General features: G+C 40.3%; 1 protein-coding gene across 2 annotated transcripts in view; it reads left to right on the top strand.

Moving 5' to 3' along the window:
- Positions 1-274: 274 nt before the first annotated feature.
- Positions 275-15,362, top strand: part of DAAM2 (dishevelled associated activator of morphogenesis 2) — a 201,415-nt gene continuing 186,327 nt past the window's right edge. Inside the window, exon 1 of one of the 2 annotated variants that reach the window (XM_030269211.4) lies at positions 275-391. The gene's annotated coding sequence lies outside the window, so the exon portion shown is untranslated. The remainder of the gene's footprint in view (positions 392-15,362) is intronic. The other variant, XM_072927612.1, reaches the window with a different exon arrangement.

The raw sequence follows: 15,362 nt of genomic DNA, 5'->3' as shown, positions 1-15,362 counted from the left end.
GGATATAATATACCATGGACAGAAAAGTACAGGTACTGCCTTTTGCCAGGGACTTAAGCAACCACATCTGTAGTTCTCCAGTTTCCTCCCTGAACCCCTTGGAGGGGTTTTTCTATCCAAGAGTGCAAAAATTACAGATACCCCAAACTGCAGCATTAAATTCACCTAGAGAAACATTTAGATTGTTCATTATGGAATGAACAATGTAAAATGAACAGGCTGTCTGACGTCAGAGGAGTTGGAGAGAGAGGCTGGTCTGAAAGTGAAAACAGCAGCAGTTCAGTCTCACTCTAACAGCAGTGCCAGCAAGAGGAGCAGTGCAGGCATTTCTCTCTGAGGATTACGGGGCTGCAGAACACGGAGGATCTGCACAGGACACGGCTCCTACAGTGTAAGTGCAGCTGCTGCAGCAAAGCTTCTCATGTTTTCGCTTGTTTTCAAGAACAAATCCCTGCAAGTACTGATTGTCTTTCTTTCTACTTTTGTTTTTTTTTCTTCTCCTCTGAAATATCCTGAAGCCAGCTTGGCAGCACACACAATTCAGGTTTAGTTTGATTGCTTCTCCCAAAGGTGTGCAGAGGGGTGAGTGCAGGATTTTGCACTCTTCTGTATGTGGATGGGGTGACAGGTGATGAGGGAGGTCTGAGGAGAGTGAGGAGGGGATGGTCATATTTTTAGAAGACTAAAAAATTAACTGAAATTCAGCTACTTCATGTTCTGGTAGCAGGAAAGGAAAATCCCAAATAAGCCTCAGCCAAAAATCAGCTTCCTTAGGCAACTCCACAAAGGAGAATTTCTTTTTTAACTCTTTAATCCCTTGCAATATTTTGCAGCAAGCATTTCCTCTTTCCTTATGAGGATGACAGGCAATTCCCTAGCCCCTGACAATGAAGTCCTGTCCCCCTCTGCCAAGCTACTGGTGATAAAAAATACTAAAACAAGTAAGGGGAGTTACTTGGCTAAATCTGCCAAATGTAGCACCTTGAGCCTGTACTTGCTTGATACTAAGGGCTCTCCAAAGAGCCCTCTGCTTCTGCAGAGAAGAGGTGTCTCTCACATCTAAAGCCTAAATGTAACAGGGTCATACATGAACCAGTCACCTACTACAGGGAGAATCTTCCTGCGGATACTGATACGAGCACCTGGTCAAAGTGCTTTAGTCCAAACTAAAAGTAGTGATTCTTAGTAAATTTTTTTTATACCTCTGCAGTCCAGAGATTCCCAAGCCTACTCTGTAAGAAGATGATGCTTTCCGTGGGGCACACAGCTGTATCTATTGGCAATTAAAATTCAATGCTGCATTTAATTAACCTTACCTCCTGTAAGGTTGAAAATAGCCTCACCCCTGGGTGTCTGCTCATTCTTCAAGTGGAGAAGGGAGCAGTTCTGGGGACAGCTGTGTAGGCAGCTGTCCTCTTCATTGGCATCTTCTCTAATGAGACCCATAATAGAAGCAGCTGGCTTCCACAGAGAGAGTTTGAGGCCTCCTGCATGAAGATGACACACTTTGCAAGCACTTGTAACTGTAGAAAACTCTTGGCCAGCAGGAGCATTGTTGGCCTGTGCAGTTGCTGGAAGGAGAGATGATGCCCTTGAGCATAAACACAAAGCTAGACTGAGGAGCACAAGCCATGTGAATTACACAATGCTGTCCCCATGCTGTTAGCAATTGGCTTCAGCCAACAGGCAGTCACAAGAAAGGCTGCTGCAAGTCAGCATTCCCTGCATCAGGCTGTTTAGACAATGGGAAAAGTCTGCAAATACTTTTCCTCTTGAGAGTGGGTTATTGGGGCAGGGAGGAGGCAATAAAAGAGGAAAATTTAGGGCTGAGAGGAGGGAGGGTTACTGGGATCTCCACTGCATATCGAAATTGAGCAAGTGCAGTAAGGTGTGCTGAAAACAGCTGCAGGTGGATGTAATCACTGTGCTGGCTCATGGAATGGAGAGAGCCTTTACTGGGCAGGTGGTCAAGGTCTAATCCCCAGTAAGGGATGCCATCAGCTGGAGAATAAGCAACTGTACTGATGTGTGTGCAAGGGAGCATGAGCTCTCAAGAGCAGATCCTGCAAGGGGGTACTTTGGAAGTGAAGTCTTCAGACTTGGAAGGAATCATACTGGGATATAAGATACTTTGCTATGACATATCAGAATTTTATCCTCTACCCCATTTATTTCTTACTAAATTTTGTTTTCAATGGGCCTAGCATCTCCTTTTCCAAGAAGCTCCTTTTTTGTCTTAACAACAGCCTAATCAAATTGGCTGGCAATGTAAAAGAAAAAAAAATTCTTAAAGAATGTAGTAACTTGATAGAAATCTTTATGCCCCAATAAAAAATTGAGAGCTGTCACAGCCAAGGCAAGTGTCTGGAGCCACAAACATTTTTTACCTGGTTCAACAGTTAGTCTCTCTGAAGTACTTTAGGCAATTTAGGACTAATGTATTCAGAACTGCTGAAAGCTGAGAGGGTAAGAAAAGGAACTAAGGAGGAGATAATTCCATATTTGGGGTGTTTTCATCTGACTGCTTCCCATCTGTCTCATTATTCCTCTCTCTTTCCTTCAGCTCAGCATCCAACAGGTTAGCAACACTACCTGTAGGGGTTTGTAAGTCTGGAAATTCCCTGTGGGCTGTCAGTTCTGGTTCAACAGGAAAGTTGTACACTGAGTGGAAGGCTAGGAATTAAAACAGGAACACAGTTCCAATGAGAATGCATGGGTTTTAACATCCTTGAATTTGGATGGGATTATAGTAGCCAGGAAATTGCTAGTTCTTCTATGGATCAACTTACCCTGGAAGCAAGATAAAAAAAAAATACAATATGAACAAGGCAGGCATCTTTTCAGTTTTGTTTTGTGGAACAGAAAGCTATTGTCTGTTGCAGCTTATGACAGTCAGTGTAACCCTGAGGTTTTAAAAGTCTATATTATGTGTTACAAAGTGAGGTCTCATGGTTTCATAGAGCTGAGTAAGCAAATTCCCTGGATAGCCTAGTGGCTTTACCACACCATATCACTTGTCTGCTGCTATCACTGCTGTTTGTTTTAGTTGTGCTTCTTATGTGTAGTTCTGTTCATCCTGAAAATCAGTCACAAAATTTTTTCTTACCAAGTACAGATATGAGGTGCACTTACTGTACTTCATTGACAGGGAGGCTCATCAAGAGTTGAATAGCATCTTGAAGGGATATCCAAAATTGTTTGGGTTTGCTCCATCTGCTTTAGTCGATATAAAATTCCCCCAGGGTCTGATGGTATCCGAGAAACCCATCTAGTCCCTCCAGGCCAGCCATCTGACTTAGAGATTGAGCAATCAGGAGACACTATTTCCTGACACATAGGGGGAGGATGTGTGGGAGGCTTGGCTTTCAGCACTTTAGTTGCTGTGAATTTTCAAACCTGGGTCAGTCCTATGGAGAGCTGACCCTCTCTCCCTTCCCTGCCCTTGCAACCCCCAGGCAAGCACAGCATGTTCCTAAATTAAAATAAAGCTGACTGCTCTTATTTTCATTGGATGAAAGAGTTTATGTGTATTTTCCCATGCTTTTTGGTTTGTTGATTATTGACGGTGGTGTCTCATGTGGCTTTTCCATTTGCCAGTTGTGATCCCTAATATCACATTCCTTTGAACTCAGGCATGTGCAGAAAACTGGTCATTTTCAGTATACATACTAACATGCAGTAGGTCTGAATAATTTATCATATTTCTGCAATTACACTTAACAATGACATTACTTCTGCTTGGCACAATTCTGTGTCATTATCAAGCCAAGGAATTGTTATCTTCCAACCTGAGTGACCTGAGACACAGAGAGTGCAATTCAGTTCTCATCTCGTGAAAGTTTTCTGGAGCTTTGTATTGTTCAAGAAACTTACTCCATGCTTCAATTCTAAGTTCAAGTAACATCAGAACTTAGTACAGAGAAACTGAGGCCCAAGTTGTGCAAAGTAACCTGTAATTTTGGCTCTTTATTTTTAGTGTCTTTTAAGACACCAAGACACTCAAAAATTGAGGCAGCCAAAATTATAAGCTGTTTTTGAAATGCTGGCTGAGTGACTTGGGCAAATCTACAGAGTGCATTTGATTGCATGAGAGTATGCTCACATACAGAATCACAGAATCACAGAATAATGAGGTTGGAAGAGACCTCTAAGATCATCAAGTTCAACCTATGCCCTAACACCACAACTAGACTATAGCACCAAGTGCCAAGTCCAGTCTTTTTTTTAAACATATCCAGAGATGGTGATTCCACCACCTCCCTAGGACGACAATTCCATACTTCTTACAGCAGAGGAACTCTCTGAAGGTCTGTGAAACTCCTGAAACTACTGCTGGGTTACAGCAGTGGAAGCCACAGACAAATGTGTCCCACATTGCTGGAAGCTCCAATGAGCTTTGGTGTGTCAGTTCTGTCCTCATGGTCTATTTCTCCTGACAGGATGTTCCCAGCTGTGATTTGCTGAGAGCCACAAAGGCACATGAACACATCATACCCTGGGCAGTGCTGTTGGTAGAGTAGCCTCAAGCTTAGTGCTGTGTGTTGTTAAATGGGTACCTGGTGATGGTCAAACAAAAGCTTTTCCCTCCCTGAGGCTTTGTGTCTGGTTTGTATGTTGCTCAATGTTCATGCTCCCTGTTAGATATATATTTTCAGTTTCCTACATGGTATTTAAACACTTGAGATTTTGGCTTCTCTGGTGATTTCTATGGTGTCAGGTAATGTCTCCTAATAGTAGGAGTTTACTAGACACAGGATAAAATCTATGGTGACCAATGACAGGACATGAGGGATGGCCTGAAGTTGTATCAGGGTAGGTTTAGACTGGATATCAGGAAAAGGTTTTTCACCCAGAGGGTGGCTGGGCAATGGAAACAGGCTCCCCAGGGCTGGTCCCAGCACCAGCCTGACAGCTCAAGAAGAATTTGGACAATGTCCTCAGCACATGGTGTGGCTCTTGGGGATGGTGCTGTGCAGGGCCAGAAGGTGGACTCAATGATCCTTGTAGGTCCTGTTCAACTCAGGATATTCTATGATTCTGTGATTCTGTAACACGGAGTAGCAAAACTGACCAGAAGAAGCTCAGGGCTTTTTTGATTTAGTTGAAAATTTATTCTGATAGTACAACAGGCTTATACGAGTGATAAGGCTTTTCTGGAATTAAAAATTAAGGACTTCAGGTAAAAAGAAGGAAGTAGATAAGAAAGGGATGAGATCAGAAGACTTGCTGGAATTCAAGGAATGGGAGCTGGGGATCAGAAGGATGTGTTTAGACTGTGAAAATGGAAATAGATGTAACCTTGAGGAACTGACAAAAACTTTGGCAGCAAGAAAGAAATAGGCTTCATCCCTGAATAACAAGTGCTTGCTGACTTCCCAGTAATAATTGCTGAAGTTGTTATTTCTGCCCAGGAATTTTGAAGTTCACATTTGTTTTTGTTGGAGAGCATTTTTTTCTCCACCTTGTCCCAAAATGACTAAAATCCAGGCAATGTATGTGCCAGCCCAGCTCTTCTTTGAAATGGGGACAAACCTGATTTGTGAGACCCAACAAGTCTATTCTGTCTCCTTGGTATAGTACTTTTATAAAGGAGACATAAATAACAACTCATTTCTACTGCTTTATAGCTTTTATTATACAAGACAGTGAACAAGCCTGGTTTGGGGGGCTTTCCATATTGTTTGCTGTTTGGAGTGGAAATCTTTTTAGCTGCTTAAAGAATTGTATTAATGAGCTGTGAAGTCTTAAGAGACAGAAACTTGTACAGTGCCCTATTCCTCTTTGAAGAATATGATCAGGTGCAATTCAGCATTATAAGATCTGACATAAAGATGTGTTCCCAGGACAGTTTCATAAAATAAATACACAAACCCTGGCACACAAAAGAGAAGGAACATTTTTGCTGGGGAGCACAATCCAGGTTGGATTTATTGTGAAGAAATCATGCAAGCACACATTTGAAGGTTTAAGAGCACATGGCAATATTCTCTTCTCCTAAGACAAAGATGTGGGAAGAGGTGAAAAGTCTTGGAGGATGGGATAAACATGATACTATTAAACTATTAAACATGATAATCTGGCTATACTCCCATCTGCAAGTCCTAAACTGAAAGGATTGAGCAGAGGTAGGATCAGACTATATGTGGTATTTTTATATGCTTTCCCTAAACATCTGCAGCTGACCTTTGCTCGGAGATATGGTACTGGTTTAACCAGACTTCCGACTCTATGTAGTCAATTTTATTTTCCTGTGGTCTTTGTGAGAGAAAACAATGTGAAGATCCTCTGATGTTTCAGCAGTCATATCTGTAAGATGTTGACTGAGGAAGCTGACCAGACACATCATGAACCTCCAGAAACTTCTTCATATTTTGCACTCCTTTAAGTGTCAAGAATGCATGTGAAGAAAGTATACCTTCATTTTTTAGCACTATCTCTGTCTTCTTGACATTGAAAAAAGGGATAAGCATCTCTGTGGGTTCCCCAGTTGAAAAGTAGATTACAGAGAGTGACAATTTTTCAGAAAATATTTCACTTGCTAACCCTTCTCTAATTAGTTTTTAGAGATGTTTTGTATTTTCTTTTTCATTTAAATATTTCTTAAAATATTTCAAACAGGCATACTCATCAGTAGAATATTGTTGCTGATACTTTGGTAACTAACAAATATTTGAGTTCTTCCATTTTCCAGGAAAGCTCAGTGCTTTAGAATTTTTTTTTAAATTAGGATATTTTTAAGTAAATCATGCTGGTCTTTAAAAATCATTAATCTCTTTGCACGCTCTTGGTCCTACACTGCCATCTGTTTTCTTTCAAATCTCCAGAAGACTGTGACAGAAATATGTGGGAATCCATGTTGTTCTGCATTAGCCTGCCAATTCTGCTCCTTTGCTTGTCAGGTCAAAGCAAACAACCTTTTCAAGAAGGAATGAAACAACTGTGAAACTGTTTAAGCATCCTTGTCTCTGCTGATCCTTGCATAGAAGTTTCCTGGACTCTTCTAGAGGTGTAACATGATTTCCCTTTAACATAAATCCATTGTTTTCCCCCTAGTGTGTTATAACAGTCCATTCCCTCTGAAAACATGTAGTCAATAAATCTTCAGCCTACAATACAGCAAGTTCTGTACTTTCCATTGGTTTAAGATCAAACCCTGAATGCTGTGGGTATTGTATGACATTAGTCAGATTGTTTCTGACAGAGCTGGGTCATGTCAATGGACTGTTCCTATCTGACCAGAAGTTAAATGCTGAGAATATTTTCTTGTCTGCAATCACACACTGTATAAAAATGTGAGGATAAATCATATATATATATAGCAGATAAAGTCAGAAGTTTGTTGTTTGCATTCGGCACTTTCCTCTAGAAAATTTCCAAGCACTTTACAAATAGTAGTGCATTTAGCATTTTGGAAAACTGAGGCACAATTTTCTCAGAAGCCTGCAAACTAATGGGAGTCTGTACTATCACAAAAGTACTCTCACTGCAGGTAGGTTAGACCCATTTTTTTCATACATCTTTATGTATCCGAAGTATTATTGTAGCAAAGCTATAGTTACTAATTAAAATATTATGACATAATCTTAATCATTATGTTGCTTTCAGTCTCCTTTCTATAGACAAGCCATATATTCATCAAAATCATACTTCTCTCAGAATGCAAGAATGTTACCCTATTGCAGAATAGGTATTTCTTTCCATTTTTACTCTCTCCCTCATATCTTCCCAGAGCCTTTAGTTACAATCTCCCATTCTTCCTACACTCCACACTTCATTAGGTTTTTGCCTGTATTGAGACTATGGAACTTAGGTACTGCTGATAATGGTTGTAAGAAAATTTCCCTACTAGGTGGAATGGGTCTATTTGTTAGATAAAACATCTGTAGAGAAGGTTTGCCAGGATATCATTCTTCCTTACAATCTTTAGGAATGGAGCCATCCGCCAGTGCAGACAATTTTGGTTTTCTTACTGAGTCACTGACCATTAAGCTGGGATGCCTGGACTGTGAGTACCCTCCTTAAATCCATTTGGCAGAATCCTGACCCCCCTCCAGGCAGGTGACCCCCATCAGCATCTGCACAACAGATGAAAGAAAGCAAGATCTTGACCAAACATGAGGGGACTTGAGTCCTTTGCTACTTTTGCAGCCGTGTATACAGCGGGAACCAATTAAACTGTTTCTAACAGCTGAGTGCACAGAGAGACAGTTGGTTTTGTTCTCACTTGTGCTCTGATGTGTCAGCATCCTCCTGCACTGCTATGCAGGGATAGAGTAATAACCATGCTAGGGCCCTGCCAATATGAACTGTCTTCCAACTGTGCCCTACTGAGATATGAACTTGCCCTCTTTGCTTGTTTCATACTTTTACTGCCCTGTGGGTCAGGCGTCCCAATGAGTGAATCTCTCTGGCTCTGTTGTAGAGGCTCTGAAATGTGTTGCCAATGCCAGAAGTACAAAGCTTGACCTCAGCCTTTCATCGTCAGCAGGATTCAGGCAGCCTGTGTGAATGTTACAAAGTCTTTGGCACTCACCATTACTAAATTACCAGGAGAAAAACAGATGCGTTTTCTGACTGAAAAATTCTGAAATTTTCCTTGGGGGACCCATGAATTGTTTTCCAGCTGTGTCTGGACTTATCTAGAATAGCTTCATGTACCTGCTGGGGGACATGTGTTGTGCTGTAAACACCCTACTGTGTCCTTCATGACACATTTTCTGTTAAATCAGAGGCAAAATTTAGCAAGTGACTCCTCACTGTCTCATCCCCTGCTCACTTTCAGTCGTGATATTTACTGTGTTTACATCTATTGGGATACCTCTAGGGGTCCCTACACTTTCTGATTTACACATCTGTTAGTGTAGCTCAGCTACTGTGGAATGGGAACCTTACCTAAGGAAATACTGTAAATACAAATTACAGTTGACCTATCATAGTGTAGCAACATTTTCATATGATATCACTGTACTTTTATCAAAAAGCAGTATAAGATTGCCACTTCATTAGTTTTGAGAATCCATTTTTCCATTATTGTCTTTGATTTTTCTAAGATACATCAACATACAATTCAAATTACATGCATATCAATATTTAGGGTTTTTTTCAAATTTAAACATAAATAAAATGTTATCTTTAGCTTTATGTATTTTTAGCAACAGAGAGGACTACATTTTATAATCTCTATAATCAGTTAACAAAAGTAGGGAGATCAGGGAGATGGTATTATACCTCTGTACAATGAAATACATAATTTGTCATTGTCGGCTGCTTTAAACTATGAATGAAAATTGCTGCCTCACTTCAGACTGGGAAACTTATCTAATTGTTTCCCACTGGTCACTTGAAAAGGCATATGTTAATGTGTGATAGTTTTGGAATAAATGTGCCGTGTAGACTGCTGGACTACGTGTCTATGACACAGTTGTCTATGATTGTAGGATGTGATGACCTTGTAGTCTTATACTGCCATGAGTGCACATGGCCCAGAATCCAGCTGACCACCCTACAGACTCTGGTGACATGTGGAAGTGCAGCAAATTAAAATGGAAGCAGATGGAGAAAAAGTACCCTCTGTGTTTTGCCTTGCCTTTTCTTTGAGGCACGTTGCCTGAAGTCTTTGATCCAAATAGCCTGCTGAGGAAATGTGTCTCTGAGCTAGGCTGAAACAACACTGGGAACACTGTCTACAGTTCTGGATACTCACTGCTAAGTGGCTACACAGTGGAGGAGGGAGATAGGCAACTTTCATTTTTCCTTTGAGACATTTTTAGTCATGGTCTCTCGGGATTCTTGAGCTCCTTCAGGAATAAACCTCATTCACAAAGAAGCTAGAAGGAGTTGGACAGTTTGATGCCAGACTGAGGGACAATGCCTCCAGAGAAATGGGGAAAACTCTTTAACTTCCATTAGGAATTCCTTAATTGTAAATCTTGGGCTTGCTTCTGCTGGCTGACCACTGCCATTAACTTGGGGCATGTGATTTTCAGTGTGCTATCTATATCTGTTTGTCTGCTTGTTTGCTTGCAATGGAGCAACCAAGGCTTCACAGAACTATAAGTTTCATTTCTTAAGTTTTCTGTACAGATTTTGTGAATTTAAATCCATGAGTTCTCTAGGTTCCTATATTTGTTGCATTTGGAATTTTAAAGCTTCTCACCAACATTTTGGAGGTCTGTTTCTGGGGTTGAATTTTGCCATTTGATGTGGATCATGCATGCTGCATGTTGTGATGCTATCAGGATGGGAAATAAAGGGCCCTGTAAGCCTCAGTGGAGCTCATGGAAAAATTCACCCATGGGTGTCACAGAAGCAATTTTCCCAGTTCTATGATATTTTGTCTAGAAAATCTCCATGCAGAATAAGATGCCATGCTGGATTTGTTTAGTAGCTCTGGGCTTCAGTTATCTCTGAATATCCCATGAAGCTTCAGGTCACAGCAAATATTGTTCTTCTTCTAGGCTAATGCAGCCAGGCTGGAATTTGTTCAGCGGTCATTCTGCCTGGCCCTTAAAACACCAAGCTCACTTTTACATATTCACTGAGACACAGTAATCACTGCATTATACCAGCATCTGAGTGTCTGACACACCCAGTGATTTCTTTGCAGACTTTCACACACCCTCGGAGCTGCTGTTTCTTAGTTTGGGTCATTTTTACCATGTCTGTGTCAGGTGTCTTTTTCCCTCTAGATATTTTTGGGTGCAGCAGGTCGAGAGGACAACACAAGTCTGCCTTTTGCAGCTCACCTGTGTTGCACCATTAGAGAGCATTAAAACAATCAGGGAACTGGACTGATTATTGTAGGTGCCTTCCAACTGAACTGTTTTAATTTTACTTCTATTCTCCTCCTGCTGATGGAAGGATTTTTGTTGTTGTTAGGCTTGGTTTGCTTTTTTTTATTTTTTTTTTTTTTTTATGTGGCTTCTACCCCTGTGTTTACCATTGTTCATTCTTTTTGCCATCCTTTATGCAGCAGAGGAATATCATAGCACTGAGGACCTAAGATGGGAGTAACTAAACCTCACCACACTGAACCACTGGGCCAACAGAGACCTTTTATTTTTCTTATTGTTGTTTGGTATCCGCACAAAGATTTTTTAGACTTCTTCTTGAAACGGTCTTTCCAATGTGTGGTTATGTTTACCAGAAATCTGTGTGATTATGTTTATCAGTATTCTATGACTTTTTTTGTCTTCTTTGACATACTGAAGGTTCTCTGCTGCAAAATGTCTCAGAGGTGACTAAGTTGCTCCTTGTCCTGCCTGCTTTGCTAATTGTGCTGAGCCAAGTAGTCTCTGCTGGGTATGCAAGCATGGAGGGTGAGGAAGGGCTTCGTCAACTCAAGGAAACTAATGAGTTGTAGGTAAGAGCTATGATGCTGCTTTGGCCGATAATTACAGGCTGCAGACTTCACAGGTTCCAAAAGTTAAGCAAACTCCATCTTGCTTAATACTTTGATGAAATACTGAAGCGTATGTGAAGCAGTGCTGATCACTTAGAGGCACATATCGATTTTGAATCAGGTCTAAGAACAAAATCTGGGGAATTTAGTACTATAGGATATCAGAGTTTCTTCTCTGTGCTCCACAGTGCTTTTGAGCACTAAGCTAGTAATCTGTGAGGAAAAAAATACAACAGTTTAGACTATCAGAAAGCATAACTTATAAAATAAAGTAACAATTTTGGTCAGTGCTTTATTTGATTCAGCAATATACATAGTTCTCAGATACTTATGATTAGGTACACTAAGAATGGGACACAGCCTAATATAACTGACTTTGATTTCTAGTTTCTTTTTGTCTTATGGTTGCTTTTTTCTCACTCAACACAGATTTTGAACAAACTGTCCTCTTCCAAAAATTGTTAATATAGATGGTCCCTTGGACTCCACAGCTCTGTGTCTGGGAGTTGGCTTCTACTGGTACAATTAAATGACAAAATTTACAAAAATATTCCTTATCTCTTGATGCTTCAGTTTTTGTGTAAAACATTTATATAATTTATGATGCAACTCAAAACACCACAACTCTAACATATTTTGGCTTTAGCCTGTAGGGCTTGCGTTTTTCTCCACCACTGGTGAGCATACACACCATCAGTTGACTTCAAAAGAAATTGTGGGTGCAGAAGCATTCAGTCATTTGCACAAGGTCACAGTGATGATCAGGATCAGAGCTCCACAGAGCAATTCCTGGCTCCAAGTAAATAAAAACACATGCCAGACCAGTAGAAACTTCTGAGCTGTGCAGGGATCTTGTGTAGCTGCACCTTTAGAAGTGGCTCTTGTCTTTCATGGTCAGATTTAAACAGGTACAATTTTATAATGATAATAGCTATTGCCACCTGTGCAGTGACAGTAACTACCAGGTGAATAGGAACTATTGTACACTATTAAAAGTGTCTTTTCAACTGTAATGATTGTTTTTGAAATATGACAGCTTGGAAATAGCTTGGAATGCTCCTTCTGTGTTGGCTTGACCTACCTGGTTGCAGTGCTTCATTTTCTATCTCACTTACCGTGACTGACCTGGCACCAAAGATGTGTGTGAACAATCAGCAAGCCCTGCTGATTTTGGGGTTTTTTTTCCTGTTTTTGTGCAGGTTTGTTTGTTTGTTTGTTGGGGTTTTTGTTGTTTTTTGTTTTGTTTTGTTTTGTTTGGGTTTTTTTGTTTCATTGTTTTTGTTTCTCTTATCTACTGCAGTAAGTTTAAGGCTTACTATAAAATTTAACAGCTATAGAAAGCAGCATGTTGGAGTGCCATCACAGCCTCATTCTTCCTTATCAGCTGAATTGGCTAGGAAGTTCTGACTGCACCTTTTCACAAAGTCCATGAGTCCATTAGCACACTCCAGTGATTGGGGTGCAGCGTGCTGACCAAAACCTCCACATACTTCAGGAATAAGGTAATCTAGTTTTTTGTCTAAACTCTAAACATGATTTATCTAATGGTGATTTAGAACTTAAATAGAAGCAAATCTAGAGAAGTGGGCTAAATATTTTTCTCATTTAGCTGAGTTGTCTAAACACCAGGGACTAAAATGAGCTTAGGCAGAACCTTCTAACACTGAGTGAGTCAGGCATGATTATCCCTCTTTTAGAGAGTACAGAGTCAGAGACATGAATTGGCTTGCCCATGCCCACACAGAAATGTTCAGGTAATGTCAGCATTACAACTTGGTTACTCAGAAGCAGACAGATGTGTAGCATGTACTGCACTTCTTCCCACCCTAAGCGCCATAAAGACTGCTTAGAAGGTCACACTCTTAAAATCTTATCTCAAAACTTTTCTGAGTATGGGTTTTCTGTTTCATTTTGATTTTCTTCTTAATATAAAAATAGTCACAACTAAAGCAAAGTATTTCAACATGCACATTTTCATCATCATTGAAAAAATACAGTTCCTTGAATCTGAAAATATTTGTACCTGTAGAATATTCTTTTATTGGCTCTTCTGGGTAAACCTGTACACACTGGTGAAAAATGGGAGAGAACATATGAAGATTTTCAAAAGAGATTGAAGAAAATTTCCCTGGCCCTAGCAAAGCACAACACTGAAAATGAGAGGTCAATCAATTTAAAGGAAACCAGTAAGTTCTAAAGGTTCAGAAAACTTCAGGATGATGCTGAGGCTTAGGTTTCCTGTCTCTTTACAATTTATGAATACTTTTGTCTCTCCCTTGATGTTTGGCTTAAACGTTTGTGTCAACTTCCCTGTGTCGCAGAGCAGAATCTGCAGGCCCTTTCTTTTAAAGCCTTTGGAATTTACATAACCCTGCAATTGTAGCAATGCAAAATGTGGCTCTGGTTACAATACCAGGGGTTTAGAGAACTCAGGGAGAGATTGTAGCAGCAAAGGCATAAAAGTAAAGCAAAACACAACTCTACATGCTGTTTTAATTTTCAGCAGCCACGTGAGAACTGTCCTGCAGTTCCCGGCTATAAATAAATCTCTGCCATCATAGGAAGACAAAAACCAAAACAGTTCACATTCCTCCCAAATTTTCTTAAGGTTATAAAAAATAAAGGAATGGTAAATATTTCAAAAGTAGAGTGTATCTTTGCTAAGGAATGTCAGATTGTTAATCAAGGGGGTTGATATTTGCATTTAGTAAAGAAATTTGGCATTAAACCTCTCCTTCTCTACTCCATCTCTGCCAGCTCTTTTAAGAAAACCACTTAGGACTGCACATAGAAAGTTTGCCAGGCAATACTACTTAGAACTCCATGCATTCACTGCCTTAGTGTCAGCTGAGGCAGGAACTTCTTTTGAGATGAATGAGCATTACACAGAAGTAGGACTGCTGATTCTTGTCAGATGCTACGTCCTAGTTCTTTTATAGGGTGTGTTAGGAAGGTGGAGACAAGGATCACTCCATTGCACAGTGAGATGCTGTGGCACTGATAAGTGTATGTGTGAATAGAGAATCAAACAATGCTCACACCGAAAGTAATACTATAAAAAGAAGCAGGCCTGCTTGATAAGTAAGATTAGAGTTATTGCATGTGGCTGAACAAAGATGTGGTCTCCTGTTCAAATCCAGTTTTTTCATCAGAATGAAAAATTGCAAATGTTGTAGGACAAGCTACCTCACTTTAAGACTCAGGGATGAGAAGATGCCATGTGAATTGCATGACTAAAGATAGTTCTTCAAGGAATATAAGGACAGACTGAATCATGAAGTGGTGACAAGGACATGAATGGAGATAACCTCTAGAAGAGAGCCCTAGAGTAAACAGGCCCATGTGAGGGTTTCTGTATTTTGATGAGATGCAAAGGTTTTGTTGAAACTTATTTCTCAGAAAGTAGCAATGTTTTAAATTTTAGCCAGTCCAAGGCAACAACAGAGGTACAAGTCTACCAAGTGTTAGTGTGGTGAAGTCCCAGGCAGTAATGCTGGAGACTAAGAAAGAAATATCAACATCAGCAAACTGGGAAGGAATTGTGGTATACAGGGAAACTGATTTAAATTGACCCCGAGGTGTGGTATTGATTTGAATGGGCATGAGGTCTCCCAGAACAACATCCATTTGAATTTCTGAGTGTTCCCTAAAAACACAGGAAGGAAAGCTACAGCAGAGGAGTCTGATGTTGCTGTGAAATGGTTCTACAATTATAGCATCTGTTTCACACTATCTCATCATGGTGATGCACCACAAGACAGTTGAGAGCTTGTGGGAAATAAACCAGAGCTTTGATGGATGCCTGTTATAGATCAAAAGAATGAGTAAAGAAGACCTTCTTTGGATAGCTGGAGGAGGCTCATGACCACCTCAATGTCTGCTGGAAGGGCAATACCACCGAGCACAAGAAATCCAGGAGGTTTTTGGAGTGATGACAACTTCCTAACACAGATAATGATTG

Source organism: Taeniopygia guttata, chromosome 3 (assembly GCF_048771995.1).
Source record: "Taeniopygia guttata chromosome 3, bTaeGut7.mat, whole genome shotgun sequence".
NCBI classification, from domain to species: domain Eukaryota; kingdom Metazoa; phylum Chordata; class Aves; order Passeriformes; family Estrildidae; genus Taeniopygia; species Taeniopygia guttata.
This window is presented reverse-complemented; position numbering and strand designations above follow the sequence as displayed.